This window comes from Diachasma alloeum, unplaced genomic scaffold (assembly GCF_001412515.2).
Source record: "Diachasma alloeum isolate Michigan unplaced genomic scaffold, Dall2.0 Dall_scaffold_00176, whole genome shotgun sequence".
NCBI classification, from domain to species: Eukaryota; Metazoa; Arthropoda; class Insecta; order Hymenoptera; family Braconidae; genus Diachasma; species Diachasma alloeum.
In genome coordinates, this window is record NW_021680342.1 from 6,442,411 (window position 1) to 6,459,663 (window position 17,253).

Sequence of the window (17,253 nt, forward strand, 5' to 3'; positions counted from 1 at the left end):
ATGATATTGAAATGTAATTTTTTAGTTAACAAGCTAATTCTAAATTTAGGTACTTGATTTTCGATTATCCAAATAATCGTCAATCTTCCTACCTAAATTATTGGTTGATAGAATATTTTGAATATTAAATGTACAGATTGATGGTTACTTTAATATTTAAAATTTTAAGATTTATGTTAAAAATTGACAACTTCACAATTTTACGGTAATTATGATTGATTAATATGCCTATTACTGATTTGATGCTATCAAAATCGGAACACTTTGTTTGAAAGAATGATTATTATTTTCTGTGAATGATAAAAAAATACTAGAACTTTAACTGTCACAATTTACTGCTGCAATTGGGGGGAAAAATATCCAGCAGTTGAGGGAATTGAACATTTCTGTGCCTTATTTTTAAATTAAAAAAAAAATCGTTATTTCTTTTGTTCCCAATTTTACGTCATTATGTATTGCCCTCAGAACAAAAACAAAGCTTCACATAATTCCTTTCATCTGTTGAGAAAATAAGAATTTATGAAGATATACTCTAAGTGGCAATGGCCTGACAAAAATGAATCTTCGTTGAGTTTAACAGTCGAACAAGCCTGAGGGAGTATAAGACGAGAGGTCGGTAGGTATATGGATACGTTAGGTGAGCTCGTGACATATATTATGCAGTCACTCTAAGTGGCATTTTCGAGGAAAGGGAAGGAGCTTTAGGTACTAAAGACAGAGAGAGAGAGACTGTGGAGCAGCTGTATTAAGTGCGTCCATAGATAACATACCCTGGAAAAGTGTGCGCGAGGACTGGCTAAAACGTTCAGAGAATATAAAAAAAATATCTCCGTTGTGCCTCGTACGTCATCCGAAATGTTTGCGGCGCGTGTATGTACATTCACGTTTGTCTTTTCTCTCATCTTTTTTTTTTGGGGGTACATCTTCTCACTCGACTACTCAGTTACGGAGAGGAGCCGTCCACACGTCAGCGCGTTCATTTAGTCGATTAGTTTTGGATGAATTTATGTTTTGAGATTTTTTGTCAATCTTTCATTGGCCAATTATCGTATTCATATCAATCACGGGAGTATGAAAAATGTTTATTATGCGAGGTGACAAATGAGAAACTGCTGAAATGGAATTACCATTTTTTTGCAGAAGACAAATAAGAAAGATAGGAATTAATGCAATTACTAATAAAATTGGAGAGACGAATTTTAGAAACTTTCGTTATTTTTGAAAATATGTGAAATGTGGGAAAAAATCGATGAGGTATCTATTGTCAAATATTTTCTGTTGCAATCGACTGTAATCATAATAGTATATTTCGTAACGAGTGCAAAAAAGTGTTTTTTGGCGAGTGGGAGGTTTATGTCACGAGCCGAAGGCGAGTGATATAATCCCACGAGCTAAAAAACATTTTTTCACGAGTTATGAACAATATTTTTCATCACAATGTGGCGGAAATTGGACTTGTAGGCACGCGGAGCGTGCCGAAAAGTTCACTTTTCGTCACAGCGTGATGAAAAATATTTTATCATAATTTTGTTTCGATTATAGATCTGAATAAATGCACCTGGCGAGAAGTGTTTTGTGCAATTTTTTGCAAGAATAATGACAGGGAATAATCGATTTAAGGGGAGACTACTGTGAGTTTTAAAAGTCGTGAGTTATTGGAATGAGACTTTTCATACGTTGAAGATCGATTATATAGATCTGAAAACGAGTAATTAGTGCAAAAAAAAATTTTTTTATTGTTCGTTTGCCCGAAAACGCTTAAAATGCTAACAAGAGTCCAGGGCCTCCAATTTTTGAGCTAAAAAAGATTTTTTTTTTTTTCAAAATTTTCTGAAAAATGTCTAGAACAACAATTACGAGCCAGTTTTTTGGAATTCGACTCCTACACAGCTGATTTCGGTTTTTTTCATATAAAAAAAATCACTATTTGTGTAAAAAAGTACAAAAAAAACAAATTTAGTCATGAAAGAGGTGAATTAAAAAAAACAAGCTCGTAATTGTTATTCCACATATTTTTCCGAAAATTTTGATTTAAAAAAATCATTCGTAGCTCAAAAATTGGAGGCCCTGGACTGTTTTTGGGATTTTAAGCGTTTTCGGGCAATCGAACAATAAAAAAAAATTTTTTTGCACTAATTATTCGTTTTCAGATCTCTATAATCGATCTTCAACGTATGAAAAGTCTCACTCCAATAACCCACGACTTTTAAAACCCACAGTAGTCTCCCCTTAATGGGGAAAATCCGCAATTTCCAACCCGAAATATATCCAACTTTGTCTTATCAATAGTTTTTTAAAATTCAACCGACGACTGTGAAACATGGGGTGTACTTTCATGAACGTGAAATAGGATCTGTTTCTTCAACTCTCTGTACCCTTTACCCCGTCGGGAGTATCCTCAAAAAGGGCCCCGATGGTTTCTCTCCTCGTGACTCCTCTTACTCAAAACACATCTACGCCATTTGGCGTATACCCAGACCGCTGGGGCTAAAGGGCCTCCGAGAACACACTCGAGGCCCCCGCGCCAGCCACCGAAACCCGATCGTTGTTTGCAGTTCATCCCCCGCGTAACCGAAGCATCTATCCTCAGGCAAACATCATTCCCTCCTCATCTCCCCCCCACGCTGAAGGTCCCTTGTGAATTAATGGGAGAATGCATCAACTCTTGGATATGTCATTTTGTGCAGATGCACAATGTTTACATCTCATTTTGACTTTTTCTTGCGTTGAGTTGAATAATATTCGTGAGTTAATTGCTGAGATCGTGTCTCATGGGAGTTGGAGACTTGTGACCCTCGCCCTTTTTTGTTTTTATTATGATTCTCCAAAAATAAAATAAATTTTGGAGCCGAAAGTTGAGAATTAGGGGAGGCTGGGGCAAAGTAGACACTTTTGACTGTTTGTCAACGTTCATATCTCAGGGATAAATGAAAAGTTATTCCATTTTGCCCCCCTGAGGATATCCAAGCGTTTCATACATTTTCCACATTATCAATGCGTAGATTTTTAAAAATATTGCAAACATTTTACCAAAATTTTGTGAACTTTCCCATTCTTCCTTCAAAAAGATAACAATAAAAAAAGAATCAAGTACTTGGACATCGTTGATGAAAGAACAGAGGAAGGTACAAACAAATTACTAAAATTGAAAATATTTAACCAATAATTATTATATCAGTAGCGAAGTGGTCAAACGGTTTAAGTCAATTTAGTCTTTAGGTGAGTTTTCAAAAAAAAATTCCGAATTGAAGGGAGATAGCGAAATTTTCATAATAACCTTTTTTGTAGAACGAATTGAGTGCTAGTAAAAAGGTTATGAGGAAAATTTCACTATCTCCCTTAGCTTTCGAGATATTCATTGAAAACCGGCCAACAGCCAAAATCGACTTAAGGTACTTCCTCAGTGAGTTATACTTGATGAAAATTTCGCAATGAACTGAAGACCTAAAATTTGGATCATATGTTGTTGATCACATGTGCAAACGATTCCCAAAATTTCAAGAATTTTTTCCACGCGAATTTTTGAGATATGCATCGACAAAAGCTTAAAAAGCCAAAAATTAAATGTTTGACGATGGATATCTCAAAAATTCGCGTGGCAAAAATACTTGAAATTTTGGGAGTCGTTTTTACACGTCCTCAACAACATATGATCCAAATTTTAGGTCTTCAGTTCATTGCGAAATTTTCACCAAGTATAACTCACTGAGGAAGTACCTTAAAAACCGTTTGACCACTTCGCTACTGATGTAGTGTTTCATATCCCATTGTAGTTCCATTCCAACGAAAACTGATTGCGCCAAAAAATTTTATCATCCCATTTCTCCCACCCGTAACATTTCAATACCAACGTAATATCTCCCAATCCCGGGAAAAAAATCTACTGAATAGAAAGTAATAATGAAGAAGGAAAAAAATGGAGTCAAGAGGTGGAAGAAAGCGTTCACGTATACATGGGTGAAAAAAAGAAAACACAGTGCGTGTCCCGCTGACAGGGGCGCGGCGCATGATTGCTGTCGCATTGTTGGGCATCCATGGTTTTCTCTGCGCCAACACGCTCTCTCTCTCTCTCTCTCTCTCTCTCTCTCTCTTGAACTCTATTCCAATGTCTAAGCATTGTCACCATTGAAGAAAGAAGGAGGCTTATGAAAAGACTCGATGGCAATAGAGAGCGTCTCTGCACCCGTGAATTACGTGGGAGGTACCCGGGGAGGACGGGGAATACTCTACGAGTGAAATTAAATGCCAGAGACAAAGGGTCAAGCGTCCATTGACAATGATAAAGAGAGAAAATATTAAATACGCCCCCTACTCTTGAATTACTTTTTTACGAGAAAAATCCCACCGACACATTATTCTCCTCCGTTTTTTCATTTTCAGAAATCAATTGACTCCCACAGATTCTTCCTGTGACCGCTGACAACTCGACATTAATTTTTTGGACATCATTTTTTTCCACTGGAATAAAACCATAAAAATTTCCGAATTACATTCTCCATCCCGATTTCTACCTCTCCGATTTATTTTTCGGTATGTGGTCCCAAATTCCTCGGCGCTGAAGTCATCCTTATCTATCCTAAATTCCGAATGCTCTCCATCAGGAAATGTCACGTTAGAAAAAAACGTGACCAAGTATTCCGCGGGCTTCCGGAAGGCATCTGCCGGCGAGTAACGAGGGTCGACCTCGTAAAGACGGGAAAGGAGAGGAGTCACATTGGTGCGGTTGGCCAACGGCGAACGCAATCGAATCACCGACGGAGAGAGGCCCGGGAGGTCGTTTTTCTCCCATCTCCTCTTCGCTGTCCTCCTTGCAGTAAACTTGTAAAACAATAAAAGCTTCCGGTTGGATTCTACCATCCCCCCACACTGTTTCCTGAACCGGTAACATTGAGTTTTAGTCGCAGGTTTTTTTTGCTTTTCATATCTGCATGGAGAGAAAGTTCTATTGAAACTTACCCCCAAATTGTAGCGACAATGCTTTTTTTTGGCTAAATCGCTTCCCAACAATTTGTGACAGCGATTTGACAAAAAAATATTTTTTAAATGCACTTTATAATTGATTTTACTAGTAACTTTGGTCAAAAAAATTTATCTACGACCGAATGGAGCTCCATCTTTCGTCTTTAAACATGTCTCATGCATCACAATGTGAGCAAGAGATAGTTCGGATTGTCTAGAGGCTAAATACCAGCTCCCCCTATGCAAACCGGAACCGTTTTTTCCAAATCGATGAATCGCAACGCAGGCAAATGACAATTTTTACATCGAAGAATTTCCCTCCACCCCTTATTTTTTTTTATTCTCTAAATCGTGAAGAAGCGAAATGGAAAAGGAACATGAGTGCACGGGACAATAGATGCTAGAGCCACCCCGTGTCGTGTTAATTTGTCGAAGGGAGTCCCTCTCATTCCCTCTCCTGTTTCTCCCTTTTTCACCCAGACGACCCATCACCATTATCGTGGGGGTCTTCGGAATACATATCCGGCGGTTTGGGTTTAAACTTGAGCGATTTCCCTCCCCGATTCAGGAGGAAGTCTACTCAATTTTTCTCCTTATCATTTGAAATGACATCGATTACAGATTTTGATGGTCACGCGAGTGCCCTTTGTCGTTCAGAAACAACTCGGAAGTATTTAAGGAAATATATTTCACAATTTCAGAATGATGTGCATCGTTGGGTAATTTCAAGTAGAACAAGTTGAAATTTTCAGCCCTAAATGGTCACCATATGAGGGAAACGCCGCAGCGAGTAGTTTTTCTTTAAGGATGTACAGCTTTTCGCCCAAAATTCACGCTTTTTTCATTTTTCTGGCAAATTATTGATCGGATTGACGCGAAATAATATACCGTTTCTACTTTTTATCATTATTGACTGACTCACGAAGTTTTACGACAGTGCAATCATCGTCCTGAATTTTTTCTAAAGTTTTGTAAATTTCCGAAAAGTTGTAGAAAAAACGCAGGAAAATGATTGCACGGTCATGCAATTTCGAGAGTCATTAAGTAATGATAAAACGCAAAAACGGTATATTATTTCGCATCAATCCGATCAATAATTTACCAGAAAAATTTAAAAAACATGAATTTTGGCGAAAAGGGTGTAAACATCCTTAATTGCCATTGATTGGCTAACCAGAAAATTTTTAAAAAAATTCTTGTAGCTTTGAAAACAACATAATTCCCGAAATTCATGAAGAAAAGAAGTTATTTCCAGCAGATGAATTATGTTTTCTCACTTTCAATGAAATCGCCCGTTACGCGATGTTGCCAGAAACTCGCTAGACGCGCCCGGACAGTGTAGAGTGAATTCGGCAACGCTGGAGCCGAAATAACGCGGCGGCGAATCTCTGCGGAGGTGGCAAATCGTGTATGTTGAACAGAATAGAGTTAACAATGACTCATTTACTAGAAATTTGCTCATATTTTGTTACTGGAAATCAGTTAAATTTAGAGGTGTTCAATGAAATGACAAATAATTGAATGAAATGTTTAATTTTCACAATGAGTTTAAAAATTCTCGCTGTGATTGAAAAATGAATGATCGACTGACATTGAAAATCCGATTTTGCTGAAGAGATTTCACGAACAATTCCATCTCAAATTGACTTGAAATTCCCAACACTAGAATTCCAACGCAGCTATTACTTAATTTTCATACAACTCCCAACAGTGTGAATGAAATTGCAGGAGACAGTGTGAGGTAAGTACTCCTCAGATCAGGATGAGAAATCTCCGAATACTTTCTTCTTAGTTCTTCAAAGGGGATATGTGGAGGATAAAAAATATCCTCTTCCCTCCCCTAAAAGATGGTGAGTGCTCCACACAAGCATTTACGGACACGCGGGAAAATTCCGTTCTCTCCCTCTCTCCGAATATATTTCTACTTTCCATCCCCCATTTTCGCAATAGATCCCCACCTTACGCCACTAAAAGCATATCTGTGTCGCGCCGGTCACGGGAGGAGGGTTTCACCAACGCTGAGGGGGAGAGAAATATCATCCTCTCGCTCTCGCTACTCTCCTTCCTTTATTCCCATTTTTTCCCTCAATCGTACATACACTCATCGTACAGCCAAAAGGGAATACATCCACGTCACCTCGAGAGAAAAATAAAAAGCCGTGCAAAAAATATGATCTGATTTTCCCCATTTTTTTTTCATCCTGAATTTTTTAAATCAAAAGAGAATAAGTGAGCATCCGAAAATTGAGGGAAAATAATCCTTATGGGCAGAGACTCAACAGATGTATAGCGTTGCGCTCGATGGACACTGGTGGAAAAAGGGGGGCTGTGCACATAGGAGTACTTGTTATTTTATTTCATAGCTCTCGCGCCCTCAGAGCCCCCCAGAACAGAGCAAAAAAAACAAAGGATGGGAATATGTGTGGTGGTCTTCTGACAGCAAGGACGATTCGTAAGTTAGTGTATTATATACGTTTCACTCATCCCCTTGGCCCCTCCGCCCCACCCGAGCGTGCAATGTGGACACAGTCAGGGCCCAGTGATCAGCTGACTGATTGTCTCTTCTGCGGGGGGTCGTCTATTTAGAGGCATCATTGGCATTGGCACACGTCGTTTTATCAAACAATTGCAAAAGTAAAAAACTGCCGTCTCGCCCCTTTCCTCCGCCCCAAGCCTCTTCTCGTGTTTTTAGCGAGGGGCTGGGCACTCCTTAACCGAGTGACTCAGTGATTTCCAGAATCAGATGATTTCCTGTGATTTCCTGTTGATTTCTGCGATTTCTCGAATGATTTTTGTGATTTCTCAATCAGCATTGGAAATCATAATTTCTTTCGATTTCTTGTGATTTCCATGATTTCTAGTAGATTCCAATGATTTCGTGACCAGATTGGGGCATCTCGATAATCGTAGTTTTCTAGATGACGTTACAATACGTAAAGATGTTAAAAACTTCATAGCGTCACATTTCGGGATTGGGTGATTTCGAACGCACCGATACCATGACAAAAATTGTAGAGTTGAAACTGCAAAATCAATTTCGATTTGACACTTATCGATGATTTCTAATGATTTCGGAAATCACCTCATTTCTTTAGGATTTCTATTGATCTCCGATGATTTCCAGAAATCTTTAGAAATCACTCTCGAAAATGAAAATCACTTGATTTCCATTGATTTCTGGTGATTTCTTCCTTGATTTTCAGTCGAGTGGTCCAGTGATTTCCTACACGGAGACAAATTTTTGATAAAAATTATCCTACCGTTCCGTAAAAGTGTATTATGAGTCATCGTTTCCACATTTCTATCCCGAAATTTAGTAAAAATTAATGTGTGATGATCAAATTTTATTCTACGTTAGAGAAATTTTATCCTCATAAAAATAAAAATTACCGTGCCGGTAGAGTAAAAATTACTGTACCGCTACGGTAAAATTTACCAACCGTTCTAGAATTTTTGTTGTTATCTACATAAAAATTACTGGACTGGAAGGGTAAAATTTATTATGCGTCAGGATAAAATTTCTCGAACCTAGAATAAAATTTGATCATCATATATTAATTTTTACTAAATTTCGGGATAGAAATGAGGAAACGATGACTTATGATACACTTTTATAGAACGGTAGGGTAATTTTTATCAAAAATTTCTCTCCGTGTAAGTGACCAGCCCCTCGGTTTGTATTCATTTTAGTTACAGGAGAGCAATAGCTTCGATCAATTAAAGGGTCAAGTCGTTATCAATAATTAAATTTGGAAAATGAAAGGGCACCGATAAAACTCACTCTATGGAGTTGAAAAGAAAATTGAAATGAAATATAATACTTGAACAATAGTGATAATGCACGATGATTATGGCCGCAACAAGCAGGAACCAAATCTTGTATTTGGAGTCGTCGGATTTTTTTCCATTGAGAAAATCATTGCTCAAGGGGACGATTTTTCAATAGATTGTCAGTTTAAAATTTTTATATTTACATATCCGACATGATATCCCCGAGGATTTATGCGTTTGTTTCCTCTTCCACGTTTGGGCGTCGTAATTAACCGCAATCATCGTGGGCAAATACACGAACCCGCGCGTGAGTCCTAGCCCAGTTGGGTTAGCTGTGGGGTGGCCAGACACTCCCACGGGACGAGAACGGCGATCCGCTTGGCACGCGGCGCATTACACTCACTCAACTCTGGCTTCTCCTTGACGTTCGAATAAACGCGCTGGGAATCTCAATCAATATTTATGATTTAATCGAGAAGGGGAGGAAGGGGGGGGGGGGTTAGAGAGATAACTGTCTCGAAAATTGGTGGGTTGTTGCATTGGTACACGGAGTTTAGAACAAATATTTGCCTGATTAGCATTTACGGGTGAGTTTATTTTTTCAAGAGTGGAGCCACACATGCAAATCAGAGGGAAAAATTCCCTTAAACTGTAAATATGGACGTCCGCATGAAAAGGGACCACTTTGTCGATATGGAGTTAGGTATACTCTGATAATATTTATAACATTCCGCACATTTTGAGCCCAAAATGATCCTCATAGGGTGAAAAATGACGTCGCCGGAGCAGATGAAAAAAACACTTTAACATTAGTGTAAATGGGAGTTGCTGAGACAAAAACGTGAATATCTCGGAAACTAGAATCGACAAAGTGGTCCCTTTTCATGTCCACAAATATTCTGAATTTTTAAAAACGACTTGTTTTGCCCCAATGGCGAAGGGCTTTTCATCCGTATTTGCCCCTAAATATTTATTTTTTCGTATATCAGTGCTGTATTCGAGGCCGTCAGACTGTTTCATTTAAAAAGATTCAACAAATGGAGATTTAGAGGGAAATTTAGCTCTGGAAATTTAGCTCTATTCCCTTCTCCCTCGAAATGTTAATGATACATTGAACGGGATATATTTGTTTCCTTGTGAAGGACAAACCCTCCTCTTCGCGATGGATCCAGATTGAGCACGATTGATCCACTGATTTTTGAGTTATGAACATTAAAAAAAGTTCAAAGTGTTCATTTTGCCCCACCCTCAACTATTCCAACAAATACCATGAATAATAAATGAAACTATTAAATATTGCATTCAATGAGTCTAAGCAGAAGCTAACAAAGGAAAACCCACAAAAATGTTGTTAATTTGACCAACAACATGAAATAGATTACATCTAAGCAATTGCACATCAATGTCTGTTCCACGAATTGATGAAAGAGCAAATGCACAAAACTAGTCAGCAGGAATAACACGATACATCGCACCGTCCCATGCGAAATCATAATAATACGAATAAAATAATTAAATTAGAAAAAAACAAAACCGATGAAATTGACAAAAAAAAATTTCATCAGTGTTATATCGAAAGAATTAACTCAAAAAAGAACTGCCAAGTGATCTAGCACTTGTTCCGTTCTGTTTGTACTATTCATTGGCATCAGGTCCCAGTTAGAATGATTAAATCCACTCGAGTTTTCTCAACTCGACATTTGGTGTCATTGTCGTGAAAACGTGCTCAGTGTCCCTTTTCACCTCTAATGCTGATTTAATCAGAATCCATGAGCCAACTCCCCCCCATTGAGTTTAGTCCTCTATACACACTTGTTACATTGAATCCAAGGAGCCATATGGCCTGTATACACGACCGATTATTACATTACGTATGTAGGCCCAAGAATAATAATGAAAGGGGACTCTGCGCGCACCACCGTCTCACCCACTCCTCCGCTGCTCTCAACTAAGTGCTTGGCATTACGGTATCACTGTGTACCAGAGGTCCACCCTCAACATCACCTTTATTCCTCTCCATCCCCCCCCCCTCCGCCCCTGCCCATCGGGCTGGGGTTCTGTGAACGCCGCGATGCATCTCGTTGCGCTTTTGCGAAACGCCCAAATCGAATTCATTACCACGAGCAGTCTCCCCTTTCCTCTCTCACTTTCATCGGGCGCTACTCACTTCGGCTTTACCCTTACTTTGATATCTCCCTCTCTGTGACGTACGTATTCTCTCTTCGGACACAGTGAGAGTGAGAGCTTTCGGGGAAATAACTGAATTCACTTTTCGACGTTAATCAAAGCTGACTGGAGGCACTTTGGCTCCCACAGAAAGGACTTTTGAAATATTAATTTCATTCTGGAGAGTTGACGATTTTTGTTGAACGAGGGATTTGACATGTTGCGTTGATTTTAGATTTTTTTTTTTATTCATATTTCTTTTCTACTACCATTACGGTTTAAATTCAAATAGAATTAGAATTTCGAGAGAAAAAATTCCCAATCGCCCCAGCCAGGATTCGAACCCGTGTCTCCCAGTTACGCGCCGGGCACTCTACCAACTAAGCTACCGGGAACCACGGAAATTCCTCTCTCAAACACCGCCTACCTCCATTAGGCAACTAATAAATTCAAATAGAATTAAAATTTCGAGAGAAAAAATTCCCAATCGCCCCAGCCAGGATTCGAACCCGGGTCTCCCAGTTACGCGCCGGGCACTTATGGGCTTCCCATTCGTCTGCCTTGCCTCTCCCACTTTTTATCAGTGCATAAAATCGAATGTTTTTCAATGTTCTCAATGTCGATTATCCACTTTTCAAATGACAAAATAAAAATTGCTGCATTGAGAACAATCTCCCGATGCGAGATTTATTTTTGTCTGTGAATCGACGATGCTGGAAGTCTGCTTAGTCATCCAATAGTTTTTATTTTTTTCCTGCACTCCTTCGATTCACTTTCCGAAGGGGCCAATCTGGCCATCTAGCGTCAGCTACACACCGTTTTCTTCATTATCTTGCATCACTTTCGAACACGCCGCGGCTACTAATTCGGGAGACCCTCCCGGAGGGGGATGAGAGATAAAGAAGGACAGAAATAGTTTCGGAATTGCGTGTTGTTGTGACGAGTGATTGACGCGGACGCATATTCACTCATTGAATGATTTTCCCGGGAATGCAAGAAAATAACGGAAACATCATGTGCACGCGGAGAGAAATTTTCGAGAAAAATTCTAGTACGAGTACTGGAAAAAATCACAATCCACCGGCTGTGAAAAATTCTAGTACTGTTAAGGTCAAATTTCTTGGTATTTCTGATAAAATTTCGGGGGATTTCTGTGAAATTTTCACAGAAATACGGAGAAAATTTCACGTTTTCCCCAATAAAATTTCTAGTGCCAGCACTGGAATTTTTTCCCGGCCGTCACTTTGCGCCTCTTTTCCCGTGCTAGCACTAGAATTTTTCTAAAAAATTTCTCTCCGTGTTGTTTTTCCCAATATCTCCCGACGAATCACCCCGCAGTGGTCCGGTATAGATATCAATGACAATAGTCTCAATTTTCGTGGGGGGTTGCGGTGAACCCGATGGGAAAAGTGAGTGCGGGGGTGGCTGCGTCATGAGTGCACGTTTAATAATAGTGGCGCAACGGTTATGGGTAAGATGTATCAATTTCCGTGGGTGAAAAGTTTTCGGGATAATAGCGTGGGATTTTTTCCTCGGAGATTCCAGATATAATAGAATGTGAATAAACAGATGAACAACCGAAGATCATGATTGTTGGGGAGATTTTACTACATGTTCGATGAATTACAGTGTTAGAAAAAAATAGAAATCACTTCTGGAATTCAATGAGATAATTGAACTGAAATTTACAATTTCCTTTGATTTTCCAGAAAATTTTGAAATTTCTCAATTTAAATAGTATATTTCAGCACGTGTGGGGCAACTTCGTCTTTAACGTGTGTGGGGTTTACAGCATGAGCCGAAGACGAGTGATGTAACCACACACGTTAAGGACGAAATTTCCCCACAAGTACTGAACAAAATTTTAGGTCACGAAGCCTGACTCGACGCTTCGCGTCTCGTGTCTAATTCAGCCGGTTTCAGGCATGAGTGGCATAAAATTCATAATTTTGTGGAAAATCAATCGAGACTGTCAATTTAAGCTCAATTATGCTGTGAGAATTGACAGAAATCAAGAAAATTCGGGTAAATATATTTTCGAATTTTCAATTAATTTAATTTCATGCTGAATTAAATTCCTGTTTTTGAAAAAAAGTTTTCCTGATGAAAATCTTTGCAATTTCAGCTAAAAATTTTAACAATTAAAAATAATTATATAATGACTTGAAAAATAATCAACACACATAAAATGTTTGTATGTTCTAAATTGACGACAATTGTTTTTCTAGCAGAAAAATATAAAAAATAATAAAGAACTGAAAATGATTAGAATCATTTCATCAATTATTTTCACTTCATTTTCCTCAACGATATTGACGAAATGGACAAATGAGTCTGTCATGAATCCCAGCAGACCGAAAATCAGAAAACCGGAAGGAAAAACGCATAAAAAAACCACCGCACGCGCACCAGGGGGGATGGGCGTTGGATAAAAATATTGATACTAGAGTTCCGGTTTTCGCGGTAAAAGGGAACAATCGCCTAATTATTCACAATGCACGCGCGCCGCCGGAAATAGCCCCGTAACATCTACCCAAATATGACGGAGAAAAAAAATGAACAAAAAAAAGGCAAGCGCAGATTGTGTGTGTGCGATAAGTTATTCTATTGAAAAACATTGTGCGACCACGAAAATATGTTAGTACAAGAGTGTGGAAAAAGTGGGATGTGTTTATAGGCTGGATTGAGGAACTTGCCTAGGCTTCCATCGGGGCTTTATCGACGGGGTTACATCCGTATCCGTGTGGCGACACGTGACGTCATGGTACCGTCAATTAGACAACGCGTGGCTTGCACTGTAATCGCCACGCGTCATTTGACAGTTACCTCCCTATCTCGGGAGTTACTCAACCGCGGATCGGCCGAGTGAGAAAAAAATTGTTGAATTGTTTTTCAAATCTTTCTAACGTTTTTTTTCCTGAGGACGACGCAGAGCAGAGATGAATACGCGATTATTCTTTCGATTGGGTTGTTGATGAATAAGTGTTACATTTCGCTCCACGATTACCTGTCATACAGTAAAATTCGCCACGATTTTCTATCTAATTTTTATCAAACTTTTCTCTCTACACTATTAAAAATTTTTGTCTGAATTTTCCGTGCTAAATCCCGGAAATTTTTATCGTGTTTAATTTCCACTAAAATTTCAGGAAATATTGACATCGAAAAATCAAATAGTCCATTCATTTTTGGTTCAAATGATCTGAAAATCAATAAAATACTTGATTTTTCAGTTAAATTATTCCGTGAAAATTCCGAAAAATCAGAAAAATGCAGGGAAAAATTGAAAATGTATGTCAACTTGTTTCTGAATATTCATGTTCCATTGAAAATTCAATGAAATTGTGAAATTTCCATCTCACTCCTACTGAAAACTCATGAATTTCTTTCAATTCTCCCTAAAACTTGAAATTTCGCGATCATTTTTCCCTTAAATGCGATTCAATGTCACTCTCATGAGAATTACTATCATATGTTCCATGAAATTTCAAAAAATTTCCAACAGTGTAGGTCATTTACTGAATATCGTATTATCCAGAATCATTTCTTTGGTTCTTATACAGTTGTAATCGATTGAATTTCGGTTACATTGCCCTCCGCACGATACCATGATACGTAGCAACACTAATTGAACTCTAATTACTTGCATTCATAAGAATGAATATGAATTTCTTTTCCATAACTCGTGGAATAAGGCGCATGAAAAACACTTGATTGCAGTTTTAAAATTGTTCAGCCATTTATATTCGCTTGACACTCTACACGGAATCCGCACAAAGTCAGTAGCCCAACAATGTCGAGTTGATTGGATGTCACGTGCCAGTGACAATGAATTTCTACGGTGCGTAGGGGGTCACGTGACCGCGGCGTCTCCGCGAAATATAAGAGTGCGTTGTTTTGTCCGGCCCCCTCTAGTACGTCAAAACCCCCCATTTCTTCAGTGCCGCGTTTGATGTACGGTGCACTGAGACCCCCACGGGGGCTATTCGGGCTCCAAACTCCTCCAAACAAGTGATCACAACCACCTTCACTCGATAAAAGGCTGCAACTTATTTTTTTCGCCGAAAATGAGACGAAACGGGGGAATTCCCATAAGTGAATTAATTGCCGTACTACGCCGCGTGCCCGGAAAAGACTAAAATCAGCTTCCGGAACTGTTCTGCCGTGTGTACCGAAGAAGAAAAGAGCGGTCACTTGGGGTCTCACGTGACCACTCGGCGAAAAGAGCAAAGGGGAGAGATCTCAAGTCTATTTTAACCATTGTACTGGAAAATATTTATGTTCCCCGAACATACAAAAGCCGTATCTGTAAATTCAAGTGGACCTTCCGATTGTGATTAAAACTCATCGGCCAGTTCATTCCGTTATTTATTACTTCCATTTATCAGAGCCGTCAATTTTAATCGAATGCACATGAGGGAATTTGTTCATTTTGTACATTTAAATTATGAAAATTTGTGATTAATGATAAATTATTGAGCCCCGGCCGGGCCAAAATTCCACACCAATTTTTCATCACAAATTTTCACATAATATTCACTTGTAATACCACAAGAGCTTCAAAATTATCGGGTATTTTCCGATAGGTTCGTTGCAAACAAACGAAGGAGTCAAGTTTTTCAGGCTAAAAAATCACGAGTGCAAAGCACGAGTGATTTTTCCTGAAGTACTTGACGACTTCGTTTGTATGCAGGGAACCTTGAGGAAAATGCCCGATTAATTTTGAAGTTCGTGTGGTATCCGGGGGATTATTTTTCCAATCCAAATGTCGGTCAATATAATTGGACCATGAGATGAAACTCACAATTGATAAAAGAAAATTGTATAATTAACACTTCTTTCGAATAAAAATCCTCGGATTACCACAATTGAACTCAATCTGTCAGTTTGATGAGGGGTTAATTCGACTGCATGATGTTTTGTTTTTTATATAGCAACCACCAGAGAAAATTATCAAAAAATTATCAGTTGAAAACCCTGTAGCTTGTACCACGTGATGTCGAATGGGCCAATTATTTTGCCCGATATTTGGGTTGGAAAAATAATGATCTGAAAATTTAACACAATTTTCAAGCCGAATATTCCACAGATTTCTCAAGTGAAAAAAACCCACTCCACATTCAACATTCCCTGGCTGAAGGCCCTCGGGCGATGGCCGCGTTGGCAAGTTAACCCTTGCAACGAAAAACCGGTGAAATTTGAAATTTTATGATGAATTCAGCAGTGAAGTGGTAAAACGGTTTAAGTCGACTTACCTCTTAGTTGAGTTTTTGAAGAATATCTCCGAATTTAAGAGAGATAATGAAATTTTCGTAATAACCGTTTTTCTAGAGCAAATTGAGTGCTACAAAAAAGGTTTTAACAAAAATCTAGCCATCTCCCTTCGATTCCGTGATATTCACTAAAAACTGGTCAATAGTCAGAATCGACTTAAACCGGGTTACCACTTCACTACTGAATTATTTCCTGGGTAAATGATTTTTTTAATACTTCTTTTTGACATTTCGCTGATATTTGATAATTGCAACACTTTTCCGAGGTGAAACTATTGATATAGTTGTTCCATGAGAGTTTTTCCACTGTCTTCGCAAAGAGACAAATGAAAATTTTCAATTTAGAAATTTTAGCCGAAAAACTAACACGAAAACAAATATTCTAGAAGAATAGTATTGCCTCGATAAGAAAATCAGCGATTCCGCCTGATAACTTTCAAATAGGTACCACCACCTCATTTGTACTGTGAAATTAGTTGTCTGAATTCATTGAAAGGGGAAAAAAAAGGCCGAAGATTTGTTTGGTGAGTATTGACAGAGACCAGGAAGCACCCAAACACTGGGGAAATTTGTGAATAGAAACTGGAATGAGGAGACTCACACTTATCGCTGTCACAATCTCTTATCGGATGCACACACGCGGGGGTGGTTTGCGAGAGGCGCAGGGGGTGAAAGAGCCCGAGGAGACTGAGCCCGAGGGCCATATGGTCGAGGTGGCCAGCTGTTGAACAACTCACGTGCCCTCTGTGCCACTAAATTATTTTTTCTCTTGTTTTTTATGTGCCCGTCACACTTTTACGATGTTTCTACTCTGGGTCTGGGGTTATGGAGATGCTCCATTGATAGCTTTATGAGTAACAGAGTTACCCGAAATAACAACAAACTTGTGGTGGGAATCTATCAACAAGTTTTCCTGAAATTATTTTTTTTTATTTAAAAAAATCGAATGTAACATTTTTTTAAAAATCTATTGGAGTGTTTGATATATTACGACGAGAATATTGTGAACATATTTATATCCCTTTCCTTTTTTATTTTGTTTTGAAATTAAGAAATATATGAATCGATTTACACTGAATTTCCA